We start from the raw sequence: 16,031 nt of genomic DNA, 5'->3' as shown, positions 1-16,031 counted from the left end.
AAAGAAAGAAAGAAAAGAAAGAAACAGATCAGAGCACCATCACCTGGTGGAGCAGCCCAGGGGGCCCAGATGGTGGCGGGTGAGATGAGGCAGACAGGCGGGAGGAGCCAGCACAGCACGCAGCCAGATGACACACTGGCCCAGCAATTCCTGACTCATGGCCACCCAGCCCGTGACTCCACCCACAGCCAATGCCCCCACCCTGGCTCCCACCCCACAGCCCACTGCAGCCTCCAGAGTTCACTCGCATTCAGAACTAGAAAGCCGCGGAGGGAGGGACGGAGGAGCAGTGGGGCGCACCCAGGGCTGAGTGAAAAACCCAGACAATCCCACGCTGTTGGGACTCAGGGGCACCGGAGGAAGAAGGAGGGGTGGTGGTGCCAGCCTCAATGCTGGCTCCGAGCAGCATGACTCCCCAGCCCTGCGGACAGGCACCCAGCTAGACGAGGAAAACTGAGGCTTCCCAAGCCCAGCTGGTGCTGACACCCTCTTGGGCCAACTTTCTTTGCCCTGTGACTCCTCTTGAATCAGGGCCCCAAAACTGGATGAGTGTGCCAGGCTTCTCTGCTGCCAGCTCTTCTCCCCAATGAACTCACTACTCCTCTAAGAACTCTCAGTGGCTCCCTATTGCTTTAAGAGTTCTAGCCCTAACCCTGACCTGTAATACTTCCCTCACAGGGAAAAGACCGATTCAAAGGGAAGGGCCACAGGAGGCCCAGCACTGTGTTCCCAAATCTTAAGGCCTTTTCACAGCACCCTAAGGCTCTGAAAGGTCTCCACTCACCAGATGTAGACACTGAGGCTCAGAGAGGCAATGCAGCCAAGGCCACCAGAGTCTGAGCTGTAGCCCCCTCACAGCAGGGGCTTAGCTGCTCAGGTGCCTGGACTTCCTTGCTGCAGACAAGCTTTCAGCTTGCCCAGGAGCTCGAGGTGGTTCCTGGGTCTGTCTTAACCCATCCAACATCACGATGACTTGGGTCCTTCCCCATGGTGCCCTGACCCTCTGCTTGGCCCTCTTTAAGACACGGTTGATTCCTTAAGCTGCTACCCCTGCTCATACCGAGGTGGGCTTGGGCTTGCTTGGGATGGTGGGTCATGGGCCAGAGAGCACCTACCAGAAGGGAAGAAGGAGGATGGGGTTGGGACGGTGGTGGGAGAGCCTGCCCCTCAGCACTACCCTCTCCCTGCTTCTGGCCCACAGGCCTACTCACTTGGCCCAGCTTCCTGAACAGAGCCGAGACCCAGACATGCTCCATCACCCGGCTCCTGGGAGATGGGAGGAGAGGGGCTCCTTTCCAGGGAGGCAGGGGTGTATGGGGAGGTTATGTGTTGTCACCCCCACGCCTGGCTGCCTTCACAGGGCATACATTCAACCCACCCCCAAACATTTATCCCCTGGCATGCTCGTCACTGGGCAGAGCGTCTGCCTCTCCCCGTTCTTCTACAGATGAGACCCAGAGTGGGTGAGTGACTTGCCCCGGTGCGCCAGCAGGCTGATGGAAGATCCCAGATCAAGAGCCCTGGCCTCCTGGCTCCCAGGCCTAGCCCCACTGTGAGGTTTCTCCTGCCAGGTCCCCAAGGGTCACAGGCTGTATCTGGGAGAGGGTAAGTCATCAGCATGTGTGAGGGTGCAGGATGGGCGTGGGCCCAGAGCTGCTGCCATGGGGAGGCCCAGGGAGGTGGTCAGAGCAGCCAGAGGCAGGGCGGCCTGAGGTCAGGCTTCCTTTCTCAAGAGGGCACGATTCCTGGCAGCAGCTCCCACGGGAAACAGGAGAAGTGCCAGCCGTAGAGAATACGGGGTGGGGCAAAGGTGGTGTCTGGGCAGGGCTTCCTGTTGGGTGGGCGGGTGGCCACTCGCTGAGGCCCAGTGACCTGCTGCAGCCCGGGGCCAGCCCAGGGTTGGGTTTCGCCTCATCCCTGGCTCAGGCCCAGGCCACCCTGAGTCCCATCCTCCAGGACCGGCCTGGCTTCCTGTCCCACTGGCCCCACCCAGCCCAGGGGAGAGGAAAGGCCGGAGGAAGCCTCCTCAGAAGCACCAGCATTTTCTGGGGGCTGGAGTAGGCAGGCCAGCCTGGCCTGCTGAGTGGCCTTTGGCCTCTTATCTCTAGGCCTCCCACCATTCATTTTCCAGTGTGAGGGCTTGACCATGGTACCGCTGGGTTTTCCTCCCAGGAGGGCACACTTCAGACAAAGCCAAGCAGGGGCCCCTGATGGAATCCCTGCCTTTCCAACTGCAGATGGCAGAGTCCCCTGGGAGAAGTCATGCCCAAGAGACCAGGATGAGAGGAAAAGCGAAGCAAGGCCAAGTCCAGGCTTCGAATGCAGAACGTCCTGGAGGCTGGGGTCCTGCAGAAGGTGTGCCACCCCACGGGGCCACACAGCCCCACATGAGGACAACGTGACACCAACTACAGGCACAGCCCCCAGACAAAGACCCCTTTGCCCACCCCAGCTTGACATGCCCGGTCACTTGAAGTGTCTGAGGGACTGTGGGTGGGAGGGCAGCATGGTCCAGAGGCTGCAGGGCTACCCCCGGCCTCCAGGTGAACCCAGCCCACTCCTTGTGGCCTCAGGAACTGGACGCTCACCCATCCACAGGCTGGGGCTGTGGCAGGAGAGCAGCAGTTGGCAGTCCGACCCAGTGAAGGCAGGGATTTGAAGAGAGGCCCTCGGCCCTCTCCAGACACCTCTTCTGCCCACTCACGCACAGCTTCTCCCAGGGCACAGGCTCTGGGAAGCAGCTGCCCCCCAGGTCTCTACCAAGGCTGCTCGGCCAACAGGCAACTCAGAAAGCAAATAGGCCAGAGAGCGAGGAGGACTCTTCCAGCTGGCCGTGGGCCCACCAGGGACAAAAGCCTCTCGGCTTAGTGCTGGGGAAGAACACAGATGGGAGGGGGTGTGGGCCTGCCTGGGACCCGGCCTTGCTCGAGATTACCCCAGGGACAGGGACAGGGACAGAGCAGGGATCCAGGTCTCCTGCCTGTACCAAAGGCAGCCCAAGGGCCTCCCCATGAAGGCAAGCCCGCAGCAGTCCCTCCTGGCCCTGGGAGCTCCTGAGTGGTGAGAAGGTGGGGCGGCCCAGCTTAGGCAGGAACTGACTTTAGCCACACCCTGGCCGCCAGAGCAGCCACTGATGACTTGTCCAGATTACCCCAATCAAACAGGCCCTGGTGGGGCCGTGTGCAGGCCCAGCTTGATGCTCTGCCTGCAGGGAGGCCAGGATGCCATGTCCCAGGAGGAGCTACAGAATGGCAGTAGTAAGCCCCATCACCCCAGGGATATGTAAGCTGAGGCTGGGGACATACAGACCTAGACAGTATTCTGGGAGGTGGCAGGATGGTAGGCCTGCATCACTCTCAGCCCTGGCCACCCAGCTCCACCCCTTTTCTGGACAGGCGTTTCCAGAACAGTCTGAGCACATGAGCCTGTGGGACTCTTCCAGGTTGAATACCCTAGATCCCATCACAACAGAGACAAGGGCTGATGATGCTCTGTGTGGCCCTGATGCCGGCTCTCTACACCCCCTTGTCTCAGGCACCTGGTGGGCTCTGCTGTCAACCATGCCCTGCCCCCTAGCCAAGAGCCAGCTCTCTCTTTGGCCTCACCTGGGCCTGGCCCCGGCCCCACCCTGGAATGTTGCTGGATAGTTCAGCAGTGATCATGCAGGGTGAGGGATGCATCTTTTGTGGAACACGGGCCGAGTATGGACTTGGCTTCCAGGAAATGTTTGTCAAAGGAAGGGAACAGGGAAGCAGCAGGGAGGAGGGGGGACAGACAAGATACATGAATGCAGGTGGGCTCTTAGAAACATGGCCCCGAAAAGCTACCACAGCCCTCCTCCTCCCGGCCCCTGCGGACAGTGTCATCTATGTAAGACACAGTGAGCAGGCGGACAAACCTCGATGAAGGTCCAGGGAGGCTCCGCTCTGCAGCTGCCGCTTCCCCCTGGTGCTCTGCTGCCCACTTGGGCTCTGAGAAGGCCCCCAGGTATCTGAGTCCAGGGCCGCTGTGTTCTGCCCACATGCACACATTTGCTCTGGAAGCCCAGGCTCTGGGTCCCACCTCCCTAGAGGAAGGGGACACTCTCCCCAGCTAGAAACACCTGCTTGGTCCATGGGAGACTCAGCGGTGTCTCTCACTGCTCTTCCTGAGCCCTGCACCAATGGAGGGGTTGCATCCTCCTGGAATGGCAGTGGGGTGGGAAATGGCCAGCCCATAACTAGAACAAAGGGGTTTTGCAATGAAAGGAGATTCTGCCCATCCAACAGGAAGAAAATACCTCATAGAGGTGAGGGTTGGTGAAGGTTCCAGAAGGTCTGTGTTCTGACGACCCCTACCCCTGCCCCTGCCCAGCCCAGGTACTGGCACACAGTAGGTGCTGATAATTGAGTGGCCTAATGGATGCATGAGGGAGGCCTAGCTTCCACACTCCTGCCTCGGAGGCTGGGGCGCTAAAGCACGCTCTAGGGGCCATATGCCTGATGGTTGTGCCCATGCATGCCCCTTTCTCTGGTGAGGACCTTGCCTTTCTGGGGTCCCCCGGTCAGAAGGTGCCCACCCTCTCCATTTAGGGTTGGGAGCATTCTCTGTTATCAAGCTCTGTATCTTTTCTTGACAAGTTGGTGGGGTGGAGAGGTCAGAGGTCCAGGGAGAGCAGAGGATCTGAGCAAGGCCATTCCCTAACCCAGGGCTCCCCATTCCAGATTCTGAGGCCCAAGAGCTCTAGGACCTAGCTCAGGGCTCCCTGATGCGCATGGCAATCCTTGCTGCCACCGCCTACACCAATGTGGCCCTTCTCTTGGGCTCTGTGTCACAGCCTCCTGGCTGCAGCTGACCTGAACTGCTTACTTAGACAAACGGGGAGAGAAAGCGGCCACATGACGGCTAAGGTTTCCTTGACCAGGGACAGGAATACACACACACACACAAACACAAACACACACACACACACACACACACACACACTACACACACAGAGGTCAGGTGGTCATGCTGCCCAGGCTTCTGTGTCTCTGAAAGGCAAGTGACTGGATGCCCTTCTTCACCCAGAAGAACGCCCTCCCTGAGCACTTGTTTTCTGCTTTCTGGACGTGCCAGGGGTTTGCAGGGTGGGAAGCCCAGCGGAATGGGGGAGGAAGCGGGAGCAGAGGGAGGGGCAGAGCACCCGCCCAGCCCCAGCCCTGCCTCTGTCTGGTGTTTTCCTTCCGCCCTCCCCACCCAGAAGGCAGACGTCCGCTGGGAAAGTGTGGCCGCCCAGCCATTCCCTGACTACAGGGACAATCCTCAAACCCAGGGAGAATCCTAAAGCCCGACGCTGGGGCCATGCAGGAGGGGAGCTGAGGCTCAGAGAGAAGTCCCTGTGATCAGCGGCAGAGCTGCCAGTGCGCTGCGCCTGGACCAGCGGTTTTTTAGCTGCAGTCCATGGTAGAGCCTTTGGGACATCTAGGGGGTGAGGGAGGGTAGAGAATGGGGTGTCTAGTCCAACTCAGCAGAAGCAGCTCTCTCTGCCTTGGGTCTGTTGCCTGGGAAAGGTGTGTGGACCAGAGTCTTGAGGACTTTTCCAGCACGGGGGATCTGTTCCTCTGCTACTGTCCCAGGGTGGCAGGCCTGTCCTCACAGCCTGAGACAGGCCCACTAAGACAGAAGGGGGCCACATCTCTTGACAGGCAGAGCTGAGACCCAGGTCTAGAGGAGGAAGGCTGAGGGGCAGGGAGCGGGGGGTGGGGAATGCCAGCTCTATGGGGTTCTGCAGCCAGCTCCCACCCTGCCCTGGACTCAGGCCTGACCCCCAGGACTCCAGAAACTCACTGCAGATGCATCTCAGGAAGGCCGCAAAGAATGAAATGCACGGCCAAGAGTTCCCAAATAAAAGCGAATTCCTGGGCTGGGTGTGGTGGCTCACACCTACAATCCCAGCACTTGGAGAGGCTGGAGAAGGAGGACTGCTTGAGCCTAGGAGTTTGAGACCAGCCTGGGCAACACAGTGAGACCCTGTCTCTAATAAAAATTTAAAAAGTTAGCCAGGCATGGTGGTATGCACCTGTAGTCCCAGAAGGCTGAGGTGGGAGGTCAGGTGAGCCTGGGAGGTCAAGGCTACAGTGAGCTACTGCACTCCACCCTGGGTGACAAAGCAAGACGCTGTCTCTTAAGAAATCAAAAAGGCCATCAACAGTGTGGTGGCTCACGCCTGTAATTCCAGCACTTCGGGAGGCCAAGGCCAGCGGATCACGAGGTCAGAAGTTCCAGACCAGTCTGACCAACACGGTGAAACCCCATCTCTACTTAAAAAAAAAAAAAAAAAATTTGGCCAGGCATGGTGGTGGATGCCTATAATCCCAGCTACTCAGGAGGCTGAGATAGGAGAATCGCTTGAATTTGGGAGGCCGTGAGCTGAGACAGCGACACTGAACTCCATGCTGGGTGACAGAATGAGACTTCGTCTCAAAGAAAAAAAGGAAGAATGAAAGAAAAAAGGTCAATTCTGGCCAAGCCCCTCCTTCCACTAAAGCCCTTCACATGTTATCTCACTGAATCCTCACAATAACTCTATGAGGCAGGTAACATGATCACCCCATTTTACAGATGCAGCACAGAAATAAATGTGAACTAACCTGAAGCTCACACAGTTAACAAGGGGGGTGGGGTGGGATTTGAACCCGGAGACCTCAATCCTAGACTCTGTGTTCTTCACCAGTCCCCCACCCTACTGCCTCAGGGCTCCTCCGGTGGCCCCAGCCCCTGGCCCAGCACACCTCTCAGGCTCTGTCTGTCACGGGCACTCAGCCCTGCGTGCAGCCTGGTGAAGGGCAGCTTGGAGGAGGAGGGAGACGGGAACTCAAGAAAGAAAGGGCACCGGGACGGAAAGGAGAGCAGAGAGGCAGGAGACACACCTGGTGGTGGAGAAAGACCCAGAAAGGGAGGAAGAGTGAGAGGCAAGGGATGAGAGGAGCAGAGAGAAGGAAGATACAGAAAAAAAGGGAGGGGGAAGAAGGCAGCAAGAAGGTAAGAGAGGAGACAGAGAAGAAGAAAACAGAAGGTGGGGGAAGGTGCAGCCGGGCAAGAGGGAGAAAGAAGGAAGGAGGAGGGCAGGGGATGGATGGAGGTAAGGCGAGGTGGGAAATAAGCCACCGAGAAGCAGAAGGGGACAAAGAAGCCAGGAGCGACAGAGACAGGCAGACGGCGGAGAGGAGGTCAGGGCGGGAGAGGGTCTTGGAAAACCGAGAGGCAGACGGAAAGCAAGCCCGCCCACCGAACACTGAATACCTAACAGGAGATGACAAATCAAATGGGAATTACTGTGGTAAAAACATAATTAGAAACTTGATTGAAGTTAAACAGAATTTACATAACACTGCAAATTAACTTTACACGGAAACTATTCACTGGGAAGGCAATGAAAAGGCATTTCATTAGTAATCTATATTTAAACAATAGGCACAATGGAGCCTTCTGATGAGGAACTTGGTACCTTCCACCGGAGCCGGTGCCAAAGACTGTGGGAAGACCAAGCACAGTGGGTGCTCCAGGCGGACGCGGGCAGGGACCAGGGGGCATCCCTGTGCCTGCTCGTGGGGTGGGGTGGGAACACAAACAGGCCAGGTGAGCTTCTGGTGCCAGTTCTGTCTTTGACTTGCTATGTGGCCCTGAGCAAGTGTCTTACCTTCTCTGAGCCTCAGTTTCCTGACCTGCAAAATGAGGTCAATGGAGAGGCAGTTTATGATGGTAGAGGATTATAAGATCGCAGGTTTTGGAGTGAAACGCAGTTCCAAGATCCTCCCTGTCCCTTGAGCGCTATGGTATCGTACAAGCATTTTCCTCTCTAACGCTGTTTTGCCCATCAGTTCAATAAGTCCAGTCCAGTTCCACCTGATGTCACCAAAGCAGTACGAGGATTTAGGGGGAGAACGGGTAGGGGCAGGCTTAAAGAAAAGTGAGTCTAAAGGCGCGGGATTACTCGTCCCCTCCGCCGGGCACACTAATGAGATTACCCGAAGCCTCCTGCCACCACCCTGCCACGGAGCCATGCATCATCAGAGCAGCTGCTGCTGCTGCCCTAGCCCCCGATGCAAAGTCGGAGGGGCATCTCCCTTGACTCCTGCCCGAGGAAGGGGGGCCCACAAGTCCCTGCCTGGCTCCATTCCATTCTCAGCCTGGAGAAGTCTCCTGAGCCTCCTCTCACGTCCCGGTCATGTCAGATGCGCTCACTCCGCAGACATGCTGGACCTTGCTCCTGCGGCTCCTTTGCCTGGACACACTCTTCTCCACCCCCACCCTGCAGCCCCCATCGCACCTTGCTCACCTGCCCAGCCTCTGGCCTTGTTCAAGGAAGCTGTACTGAGCGCAGCCGTTCCTGACCAAGCTAAGGCTGTTCTCTCTGAGCCTGTGGTCCTCGCTGTTTGCTGGAAGGTGTGGGTTTTTTACTTGTCCCCCCACCACCCCACCTGGACTGCCACGTCTCAGCGGAGGGCTCCTACACTGTCATCTCTGCACACCCTGACCTGAGCCCTGCATTTGGCACAACACAGGTGCTTAGCAAACACTGGTTGACCTCAGAGTGGTCACGGGAGGCTTCCTGGAGAAGGTGGGACCAGAGCTGCACACTGAAGGGGGAGAGGAACTGACAAGACCCACACCTCTGCTGCGGAGGGAGGGGTGAATGGGCCCAGGGTCAAACCTCAGCCAGAGCAGGATAGCTCAGAAGCTCCTGGGTCTGTTTCCACTGAGTCTTGGGGTGCCCTCTCCTGTGAACTGCAGCACAGGGCAGCTGCAGTGCCCCAAGACATACTGCTGGTGGGTGGCAAAGCTGGAATTCTAAGTCACGCTTAGGTTCCTTAGCACCAAAAAGGTACGTCCCGGAGCTAAAGGAGAGATGGAGCGGTGGGGAACTCCGGGAAGGTCGGAAGTACACCTGTTCCTCGGGATCCTACCCAGCCTGGGACCTGGCCTAGAGCGGGCACTGCTGATGTTATTGGTAGAGGCTGAGAAAGAGAGAGACAGAGACGGAGAAAGCATGAAGTGAAGCAATACTGACACGCAAGTACACAATCGCCCACCAAAGGAGAGAGCTCCCCCAACGGGAGGAGGTGCTCTGACACTTAGGACGTGGGAAGGGGTCTCCTCTTTTAGGATAAAGGATCCACACCGGCGCATGTGCTCAATAGGGAGCTGCTGGGTGCCTCGCCTGCTGTGGGCAGCACGGGAGCTGCCACCTGGAGCCCTGTGTTTTCGGACAAGTGCCCCAGTCAAGGGGGAGAAACCCTGGAGAGGAGGAGAGAGGTCCACAGTGCTAGCTGAAAAAAGTACAGAAATACACGGACAGGGCAAGAGGCTCAGCCGGGGTCAGGGAGTGTCGGCCAGGGTGACAGGAAGGGCCCGGGTATGCGCTCGCCCACAGCCCCTAGCCCCTGTGTGGCTAAGTGTGAGCAGGAAAGCAATGTGGTCCCTCCTCCCTCTCCATCAGCCCTGGCCAAATATGGCTGGTTTACTGAGGCCTCTGAGCTTTGTGTAGGCTATTCCCTCTGCAGCATACAGAGTCCTTTCCATGCACTGCCCAGCAGAGTCTTGCTTGTCCATTCAGGGCCTGCTTTCTGTTCCCTTCCCTGGTTGCACCTTCTCCAGCTCCTCTGCAGACCCCTTCCCCACCGTCACTCCCCAAAGGGCTGGGTGCCCTGTGACTCACACTCAGGCTCCTGACCCTCTCAGGCACCGCATACTCTGGAGTGATCTCATCCGCCTGACGACTTGCAACACCATCAATCCACGACAACTCCCAAATTTATACCTCTAGTCCAGGACCTCTCTCTGCCTTCCAGACTCATATATCCAGCTGCCCACTCAATCTTTCCACTTGAACGTCTCAAAGGCATCTCAAACTCAATGTGTCTGACACAGAACTCCTCAGCTTCACGCAACCCTCCCCAGCCATTGTCCCTGGCTGAGCACCTCCCTTCTACCACTGGCTCCTGTCCCAAACCCAAGGGCCTTCCTTCACTGTCCCGTCTTTTAAAATCTTCCACCTCTAATCCGCCAGCAAGCCTGCCTGCTGGGTCTCTGAAATATGTTCAGCCTTCAATGGCTTCCTCCACTACCCCTTTGTCCCCGGTCCCATCACCTCTACCTGGATGTGGGCAGCAGCTTCCCAGCTATCTCTCTGCTCCACACTTGTCCACATACAGGAGTGGGTCCTCCATGATCTCTCCGACTTCGCCTCCAACCCTGACATCCCCCCAGCCACATTGGATTGCCTGCATTTTCTTCAACAGGTCACGTGCACCCCTATACACTCCCTGGCTGCACTCAGGTCTCTGTTAAAAAGGCCACCTTAACAGAAACCTTCCTTGGGCTAGGTAGAGTGGCTCATACTTATAATCCCAGAACTTTGAGAGGCTGAGGCAGGTAGATCACTTGAGTCCAGGAGTTCGAGACCAGCCTGGGCAACAGGGCGAAACGCCGTCTCTACTAAAAATGCCCAAATTAGCCACACATGGTGGTGTGTGCCTGTAGTCCCAGATACTCAGGAGGCTGAGGCGGGAGAATCACTTCAGCCTGGAAGGTTGAGGCTATAGTGACAGAGTGAGACCCTGTCTCAAAAAAAAAAAAAAAAAAAAGCAGCTTTCCTTGACCTGTGAAAGAACACCTTACTTTACACTGCAGACTCTCAGACTCTTACCTGGTTTAATTTCTCTTCTTCAAACTTAGCATCACCTGATCTATTTACACATTTATACATTCACTTTTTAGGTATTTATTCTCCATGCCTCCTCACGAGAGTACAGATGCCATGAGATCAGGGAGTTCTATCTGCTTTATTCCCTGTAATATCTCAGAAACTTCAAGAGTTCCTGACAGATTTTCTCGGTAAACACCTGGGGAGTGAATGCATGAGCAATGTTGCCTCATCCTCCTGAGGGTCTGCCTGCAGAATCAGCCAAAAACCCACCCCTGGGCAACAAAGTGAGACCTCCATCTCCACAAAAATTTAAAAATCAGCTGGATGCGGCGGCACATGCCTGTAGTCCCAGCTACATGGGAGGCTGAGATGGGAGAATCGCTTGAGCCTGGGAGGTCGAGGCTGCAGTGAATCATATTTGTGTCACTGCACTCCAACCTGGGTGACAGAATGAAACCCTGCCTCAAAAAAACAAAAACCCCAAGCCTTAATACGGGCCTGGCCTGGTGCGAGAGTCGGTGAATGTTTGATGAGTGAGGTAAAGAGTAAGTGGGCTGGGGGAAGAACAGCTGAGTGGATGGGGGAATGGGTGACTAAGTAGGTGGATAGAAGGATGGACGAGTGGTGGAGGGATGAATGGGTGTATGAGTGTGGGTGGACAGAAAGAAAGAGGGATGGATGGAGAGATGGACAGGTAAGTGGTTGGATGACGGTGGGTGGATGGATGGGTCCCACAGGCACACTATACAGACGCGTGGCTGCTTGGCCTCAAATGCAGAACCTCTCTTGAGAGGATGAGTGCAGCAAAAGGTCAAAGGAAAAGCACAGAAGCTGGTATGGCAAATAGGAGAAAGCCGAGCTGCCGCGGCGTGTATGGCAAATAGGAGAAAGCCGAGCTGCCGCGGCGTGTATGGCAAATAGGAGAAAGCCGAGCTGCCGCGGCGTGGCCAGAACTCACTGTGTGATCCCCGGCAGGCACCACGAACTTCCCTGTGCCTTCTTCTTGTGGGCTGAAAATGCAGATAATAATTCCTGCCCAGAGCTGCCAGGGAGAACTTTGGAATTTTGAATGCTGCCACCAAGGGGACCACAGCCACATCCCCAGCAAAGCACGTCTCCAGCTAGCTCTGCCTTGGAAAATCCTCTCTTCTTAAGCCCCACGTGGCACTGTGGACCTCGTAGTCTCCGAATCCTGCATCCACAAGGGCTGGGACCCCTGGCTGCAGCCCTAGAGTCCCAATGGAGCCAGACTGCGAAGATGGTACAACTGAATCAGACACAACCGGCTCACAGACTTCTGAAGAGCTGGGGTAAGTCTAGGACCAGAGATCAGTGCCGCATTTTGGAGAGAGACAGACTGACACCCAGGAGACTTTTCTGGCAGAACGAGCACCCGACAAGGAGTTACACAGAGGCCCTGCAGCCAGGACCAGGAAAGGCCAGGAGAAGCGGCTGCAAACCCTCTGCTCTGGTCCGGCGCATAGTACTTCTGGCTGCCTGGGCTTGCCCTGTCTACACTTAGGCAAAGGTGATGGTATGGCCTGGGCATCAGGGGCTAGTGTTACCTTTCGGGGTCTGGCAGCTCAGTGAGAAACAGCGGCTCCTCTCCTCACACCCCTTGCAGCATTGGTCTGACGCCAACGGGCCTCCTCCTCTTCCTCCTGGGTACACAGAAGAGAGACGGAACGTGTGTGAGGGCAGCCCGGTGTGCAGACAGCCATCCCCTCCCCTCCCACCTCCGTCCCTGCCGCCGAGCTAATCTCAGCGGCCTCTTGGGTCACTTCAACACACCCGGGACGCCTGATTTATCAGAGTTGCCCGTGTCTGCCCCGCCCAGCTGCACTCCAACCAGCCAGCCGATTCCTCTGAGTGTGACTTTAAAAAACAGATAAATATAAGTTTCGTTTCTTCCAGGGCTGGGGACTTTGTGTTGTTGTCTCTCTCCTCTTAGTAAGAAAAGCAGAACGCCATCACTTTCCTGTGCGGCCCCCAGGCGGGGTGACAGGGAGAAGCTGTCGGAGTATTTTTAGCCGGGCGCATGAAGCCCTTGCCGTGGCCTCTCTGCACCGTGCCTGGCTTCGGGGAATTATCTCACACGGCCGGCCGGCAGCCACTTCCAAAGCCACTCTGTGACCCCGGCCTGAATTCTTTCCTCATTATGAATTGCTCACCAGATCCCTGACCAACACTTGGAGCCATTTTATGTGTGTACGCACCTCCTCGGGAAACCCAGCTCACTCCCTTGCCCCTCCTACGAGGTTCAGGGCTGGCTGTTTTGCTTCTAACTGGGAGAGAAGGCCCAGACGCAGAGTTTAAAGCAGAAAAGAGCCCTGGTGATGATCTGGGTTGTGCGCCTCGAACTTCAGCTGTTCCCCCATGCTCTTTGGGACTCTTGATCTGAGCTGAGCTCTACCTGTGTGATGACTTAATTCATGTTTACCTTCCACTCACTTTTTTTTAAAGCTCCAATAAATCTGGCCTTGTCCAAAGCAATCATGCTCTGGAAATAATCGATTTGATAGGCTAATTATGTATTTCTGATACACTTTAATAAATTGTAACTAATAAAACAAAAATATATGCTCTTTCGGGTACTACCTAATTCTAGAATCTTGCCGTAGACTACCAGAATTACATGGACCAGGCTCTGGCAAACTCCCTCCTGTCCATCAACCCTGACGTTGTGCAGAAGGAGAAGGCTGGCTGGCGGGGCCCAAGAACTGGTCAGCGCATCAGGCCAAGGGCAGTAAGAAGTCAGAGCCATGGTATGCTCTAGTCTTCAGTGTGGTCTCTCTTTCCAGCACTGGGCGAGACCATTTGAACTAGGCTGGGAGGATCTAGGTGGATGGGCACGAGGCATCTTAGGAAGAGGGTGTCCCAAAGGAGGGCAGCAGGCCAGGCCAAGGCCCAGGGCCCAAAATGGCATCTTTTCCCAGCATTCTCTGAGGCCTCTCGTTCACTCTGCCCCTCTCGTCAGGCTCCCCTTGGCTAGAGTGGGATCACAGGGGCCAGAAGGCGAATTCTCCCCTCTCTAGGTAGATCTGGAAGCACAGAACATGCCCCTGAGCCCGACAACCTGTGCTCTTGGCTCTCTGACCCTGTGGGCTCCTGGGGGCCCCGCAGCAGCTCTGGGCCTCGGCCTCCCCGTGTGTGCCTTGAGAGGAGGCTGGTGATGGCGGACACCCCACAGCGCTGGGGCCTCACTGCTGCTCTCCATCCTCTCCCACTCTGCCCACAGGTGGGAGACCCTAGCTGGGCCCCTGGCCCAGTGCCCACCGCCTGCCCCTCCCGCTGAGAACAGGATGTGGGTGTCAGGAGGTGAAGGAGAGTGTGGGGGTCGGGATGGGGAGTGGCCTCGGGACGGGACTTCCTGAAGCCAGATCGGTTTACCACAGTCAGTTGGGCCCAGGACCGCACAGCTGTGAGTTATAAATGTCCCTGTCAGAGCCCAGGCCGAGAGGCCTGCTGCAGGCAGAGGCGCCAGGGCCCACAGTGCCCACCCTGGGTCCCCCAGCCGAGGGCCTGTCCTCTTGGAGGCCCTCCCCCAGTGTCCAGCCCTCACGACCTCTGGGCTCTCCTGCCTCCTCTCCTAGAGAGATGGGTCTAGCACAGCCTTCCCCTGCTCACCCCTTCCTTACCCTTCCAGGTGCAAATCTTGTGGTTCCAGCTACCGGGAGAGCTCCCAGAGTGCAGGGACCATTCTGGGCCCGCACCAGGCAGGAACCTCCTGAAGTTTGGCGCACAACCAGCCACCCAACGACTGCGACAGGGGTGACTGTTTCAACTCACCAGCTTGCTTCCCACAGTCCCACCCACCCCTGCCCACCGCGGCACACACAGAGAGGGAGCGGGAAGAGACAGGGGCCCCACCTGCCACAGCTGGCCAGCGGTGAGTGGGGGCAGCAGGGCTGGCCACCAGGCCTCTGGGTACAGGGCTCTGTGTCCTGCACATGCAGGGAAGACTCCTTCAGAGACCTTCCCTTAGGGTCCCATTTTCCCCGTCTGCCCCTCAGGGCTCCCTCTGCCTGGGGTGTGAAGTGTAGACCACAGCTCTGAAGCCAGCCTGCACCTGACACCACTGTCCACAGGGTGAGAAGACAGGCCCCTGGGACCCCAACGCTGGACCATCCTGCCAGGGCCACTGAAGTGGGCTGCACAGGGCTGGACCACAGAAATCCAATCACAGTCACAGAAACTATCACGAGTGGCTCAGGCTGCAGAGCCTGAGGCTTATGCAATTTTGGAGGTCCTGTTTTAAAAATCATTTCAAATTACAAATATATATTTAGAATCAGAAAAGAAATCAAAATAAATTCCTAGGGACTTAGGAATCCATGCCCCTTTCTCATGAGGCCCCTGTTTAACAGTTTACCAGAAATGCCTCTACAGAAATGTTCCTGTTTGCAAACTGCTATCCCTCCCACCTAGAACACTCTATAGCTCCCTGCGACTCCCAGCCTTCACCAGGGCTGTGCACAGGAGACACCAGGACGCCTAATCTTCACGGGCTTCCCTATAAGCCTCCCTCTAATCATAATAAGAGTGATGAAATGGATAGTGATATTTAACCTTTAGCTGTACTATTCTAAGTACTTTATGTAAATTAATCCATCTAATCTTACCACAACCTATGAGGTAGGTACTGTACCCATTTTTAACAGATGAGGCAACAGAGAGGTTAAGAAACCAATCTAAGGTCACACAACCAAGATGTGAACCCAGACAGCCTGACATGGATGCCACTGTCCGCCCTTCACCACTTCTATCCACCTCCCTCAAGAAGCCAGAAGGGTTTCCTTCCCTGAGACGCTTCTACAGCAGCAGCCGCCCAGGGCTGACACAGAGTAAGCCCCCTTCTGATGAAACCATTCATTCATTCCATACAGACGCACTGAGCACCTAGCAAGTCCCAAGATCTCGGCAGGAAACAGGGGCCTCCTGCTTACCTCACCCCACACAAGGCAGGGCTGGGGTCCTCCTCACAGGCAGAAGTGGGCACCATCCTGACTTCCCGGGACAGGCTGGGGGTTCCTAGAGATGGGCTGGGCCCTCCCAAGGAGACCCTGGAAGGCGGGGGGAGTGGGGAGGTTTGCCAAAGGTCACATGGCCTGTGGTCCAACTCTCATTTTACGGATAAGGAAAGGTGGCCTGGAGAGGAGTGACTTCCTGAGGGTCCCCAGAGAGTGGTGACCCTATGTGAGTTCTGAGGCTATCTTTCTGGAGGGGTGGGGCAGATCCTGGAGGGCTGGGGTGGCCAAGGCCAGGCCTGGGGGAGGAGGCAGCTGCCTTTTGGCCCCCTAGGAGCAGTGCCTTTGTTTTCTCTCTTTGTTTTCCATCTGTCCACAGCCCCAGCGGCCTTCCA

General features: G+C 56.5%; 1 protein-coding gene across 7 annotated transcripts in view; it reads right to left on the bottom strand.

Moving 5' to 3' along the window:
- ZMIZ1 (zinc finger MIZ-type containing 1) overlaps positions 1 to 16,031 on the bottom strand; it is a 240,283-nt gene that overhangs the window by 160,129 nt on the left and 64,123 nt on the right. For all 7 annotated transcript variants that reach the window (XM_039477944.2, XM_039477943.2, XM_039477942.2 and 4 more), the window contains exon 3: positions 12,235 to 12,330. The gene's annotated coding sequence lies outside the window, so the exon portion shown is untranslated. The remainder of the gene's footprint in view (positions 1 to 12,234; positions 12,331 to 16,031) is intronic.

The sequence above is a fragment of the Saimiri boliviensis genome, chromosome 12 (assembly GCF_048565385.1).
Source record: "Saimiri boliviensis isolate mSaiBol1 chromosome 12, mSaiBol1.pri, whole genome shotgun sequence".
Lineage (NCBI taxonomy): Eukaryota > Metazoa > Chordata > Mammalia > Primates > Cebidae > Saimiri > Saimiri boliviensis.
Note: the sequence above shows the minus strand (reverse complement) of the source record. Positions and strands in the feature narration are given on the sequence as shown.